The following is a 4,433-nucleotide window of genomic DNA, read 5'->3' as shown; positions in this document are numbered from 1 at the left end:
CACTAATGCTGCTGAGTCGGGAGGTCGGTAAAAGGAGCCAATTATTAACCTAGCTCGGTTGTTGAGTGTAACCTCCACCCATAATAATTCACAGGAACTATCCACTTCTACTTCACTTCAGGATAAACTACTACTAACAGCGGCGAACGCTCCACCACGGGTTGCATGCAATCTATCCTTTCTAAACACCATCTGTACCTTTGTAAAAATTTCGGCAGAATATATCTCTGGCTTCAGCCAGCTTTCTGTACCTATAACGATTTCAACTTCGGTGCTTTCTATCAGCGCTTGAAGTTCCGGTACTTTACTAACGCAGCTTCGACAGTTTACAATACCGATTGCTGCTTGGTCCTCGCATGTCCTGACTTTGCCCCGCACCTGTTGAGGCTGTTGCCCTTTCTGTACTTGCCCAAGGCCATCTAACTTAAAAAACCGCCCAGCCCACGCCACACAACCCCTGCTACCCGTGTAGCCACTTGTTGCGTGTAGTGGACTCCTGAGCTATCCAGCGGAACCCGAAACCCCACCACCCTATGGCGCAAGTCGAGGAATCTGCAGCACACACGGTTGCAGAACCGTCTCAGCCTCTGATTCAGACCCTCCACTCGGCTCTCTACCAAAGGTCCGCAGTCAGTCCTGTCGACAATGCTGCAGATGGTGAGCTCTGCTTTCATCCCGCTAGCGAGACTGACAGTCTTCACCAAATCAGATAGCCGCCGGAAGCCAGAGAGGATTTCCTCCGATCCATAGCGACACACATCATTGGTGCCGACATGAGCGACCACCTGCAGATGGGTGCACCCTGTACCCTTCATGGCATCCGGAAGGACGCTTTCCACATCTGGAATGACTCCCCCGGTATGCACACGGAGTGCACATTGATTTTCTTCCCCTCTCTTGCTGCCATATCCCTAAGGGGCCCCATTACGCACCTGACGTTGGAGCTCCCAACTACCAGTAAGCCCACCCTCTGCGACCGCCCGGATCGTGCAGACTGAGGGGCAACCTCTGGAACAGGACAAGCAGCCATGTCAGGCCGAAGATCAGTATCAGCCTGAGACAGAGCCTGAAACCGGTTCGTCAGACAAACTGGCGAGGCCTTCCGTTCAGCCCTCCGGAATGTCTTTCGCCCCCTGCCACACTTTGAGACGACCTCCCACTCTACCACAGGTGAGGGATCAGCCTCAATGCGGGCAGTATCCCGGGCAACCACAGTCGTAGTCTGATCGGGGGATGCGTGGGACTAGCTGGCCGTCCCCGACAAACCCCCATCCGGACCCCCACAGTGATGCCCATTGGCAACAGCCTCAAGCTGTGTTACCGAAGCCAACACTGCCTGAAGCTGGGAGCGAAGGGATGCCAACTCAGCCTGCATCCGAACACAGCAGTTGCAGTCCCTATCCATGCTAAAAACTGTTGTGCAAAGAACGTCTGAACTAATCTACAGAGACCGCAAACAAATCGACACAAAATTTAAACGGTTATTAAAATACAAGATTGCCTAGTAAATGCAGTATTGCTGCTACTTGCGCACTGCTGACACGCTGCTCGGCGGCGGAAGGAGACTACGCGATTTTACACTATTCAGGTACTAAAACGCGATCCTACAACTCTCAAATAATATAATACGCCCGAAATTTATGAATTAAACAATGCAAGTACCAAAAACACGCAAAGAAATTAAGAATTAAACTATGTAACAAATGAGTGAGCTAGGAGTATACGACTTGCTGCTGCAGGTGCTTATCCAACGGCGGCAGGGAGCACACTGACTGTGACCAACCGACACTGGCCGTTCAAAACAAAACAGAAGACAGACGACTACGCGAATTTACACCTTTCAGGTACTAAAACGCGATGCTACAACTCTCAAATACTATAATACGCCCGAAATTTATGAGTTAAACAATGCAAGTACCAAAAACACGCAAAGAAATTAAGAATTAAACTATGTAACAAATGAGTGAGCTAGGAGTATATGGCTTGCTGTTGCAGCTGCTTATCCAATGGCGGCAGGGAGCACACTCGTCTAATTAACCATAAGCCAATTTTTAGACCATAATAATTGAGTGGAGACACTCCTAATCTTATTCCACTCTGTCATCTTACACAAAAGAAGAACAGGTTGACAACATATTAAAATTCATAGAAAACATAGAAAATGGTTTAGCTATTCTAAAATCATCAAAATTCCTAACAGTATCAAGAAATGGAATTCTGTTTACAAAATTAACCAGAGTACATGGTCATAAAAAAACAGGTATATCAAAATACGCAAATTAATAATTAATTACTTAGAATACACATTTTATATAACCTTTTCATAATTAATATTCTCGTCATGAGAGTCCACTTAACGCTAAACAAGAAAATAATATACAGCAGATCGACAAAAACATAAATATTGACAACAGAATTCTTTCACATCAGCTGTCTGGGAATAAAAACAACTCCGCCTTCCGTACCCGCAAGTACAAAGAATGCCGACAGCGGCACAAGAGCCGACAGCGGCTCCGCCTCGCCAGTATTGTTGCGCCCGCCTGTGCGGCACGCTTGATCTCACTCGCCTGTGTAATGGCATTCCCAGAACGTCCGTTTCACTGAATTCTTTCGGAAAAACTCACTCCCGAGCAGGCGCGGCTCGTAATTAAAGGCTCTGAGGCGGAGCCGCCCCAAAATATATGTTAAAGTAAATTTCGCAAGAACGTATTACATAATTTAAATTATCAGGACGAATTTCGTATATTTCCCATTCCGATTAAAATAACGACGTTCAACGTTTTTGGAACTGTTTGTATCGATGAATGTTTTCCGAACGGTTAGTAGTGTTTAGGCTGCGCCTTGGAAAGTCCGTAAGCTGCGTGTATTAGCGGTTTAGGGGCGTGGCTTCTACATAGCATTGCTCGTTATGGGCGATCCGAAGGCTCAGAGCTTGCAGCCTAAGGGTGTTATACCAACCACCACACGTTTTTCACGTTCCACTATCTATGTAATAAAGGAATGTAGAGTGGCCGAAACTTCGCTATCCAATATCTGTCTCTGCACATCTCTACTACGCCTCGATGCGTCATTAATCGACGTTTAGTATTTTTGTTTTGATAATGTTTTACATAGTAGTTTTGTTTCTGCCATTGGCTATTGTATCCACATTTAGAGTAAGTTTGCAAATATCCCGCCAGAGTGCACTAGACTACAGTAACATAACAGTACTGCCATCTAGCGAGAGTTTCGTAAGTGATTAGAGGACAAAGCGCGCGAAATTTGTCCCGTTACTTTATTTTCCGTGCTTGCTGATGCTGACTGCTTTTGTTGACACCGTGTGATATTAGCAAGTTTCTATTTCGGAGTGTATTTTGCAAGATTTTAGTGAGTTTTACTTCCTTGTGAATATCTGCGAATTACGGCGAGTGTGAAACCAGCGCAACATGAATTCAGTGTGCAATTTAATAGGTAAAAGCTTGGAACACGGCCACAGGATGAAAGTGAAAGAACTTGGTGCACCCAGACCCGATCTAACGATCAATCAAGAACAAAAACAGTGTAAATCTAGGCAAGGATACAAACGCAGTTTTAATAGAGCAATGTACGATGCAGCTGAGTGGTTGTGAAATGAAAAACGCATTTTTCTGTTTCACCTGTCTTCTTACAAATAGTACTGATAGTGCCTGGACTGAAACTGGTATCGCTGACTTAAAGAATTTTCACGCAAAGGTGAAAAAACATAATTCCAGCGAAAAACATTTAAATGGGTTCATTGAGTTTTCAATGCTAGGGAAAGTGGACACTATGTGCCAATTAGACAGTGCTTACCGCCGTAATATAAAGATATATAATGAAAATGTATCAAAAAATCGGTATATTCTGGGTAAACTGATAGACTGTATTAAATTTTGCGGCAAATTCGAGCTTGCCTTAAGGGGCCACGATGAAACAGAAGATTCCAAAAACCCAGGAATTTTTCGAGGATTAGTCAGTCTTATGGCAGAACTGGACTGCGTCTTGAAGCAGCACATTGAGAAATCAGAAAACCGTGTTTTCTTAGGCCTATCGAAGACAATTCAAAATGAACTCCTGGAATTAATTTATGAGGTGTGCCTTAATCTCATCAAGAGTGAACTGTCGAAGGCAAACTTTCTCGCAATAGAAGTTGATGAAACTACTGACTGTGCAAATTTGTCACAATTGGTCCTAATAATTCGCTATGAGCTACTGGGACAAATAAATGAAAGATTTATTTCCTTTGTACGCCCAAAAAGTCACAGTGCAGACGATGTAACTGCAGCTGTTCTCTGCGAGCTAGAGAAAATGAATGTACAAGAAACACCTGAAAAACTGATAGCTCAGTGTTACGACGGTGCTCCTGTTATGAGTGGCCATAAAAGTGGAGTTCAAACTAGAATTAGAGAAGTGTACAGGAATGCTCACTTTATTCA

Source organism: Schistocerca serialis, chromosome 2 (assembly GCF_023864345.2).
Source record: "Schistocerca serialis cubense isolate TAMUIC-IGC-003099 chromosome 2, iqSchSeri2.2, whole genome shotgun sequence".
NCBI lineage: Eukaryota > Metazoa > Arthropoda > Insecta > Orthoptera > Acrididae > Schistocerca > Schistocerca serialis.
Note: the sequence above shows the minus strand (reverse complement) of the source record.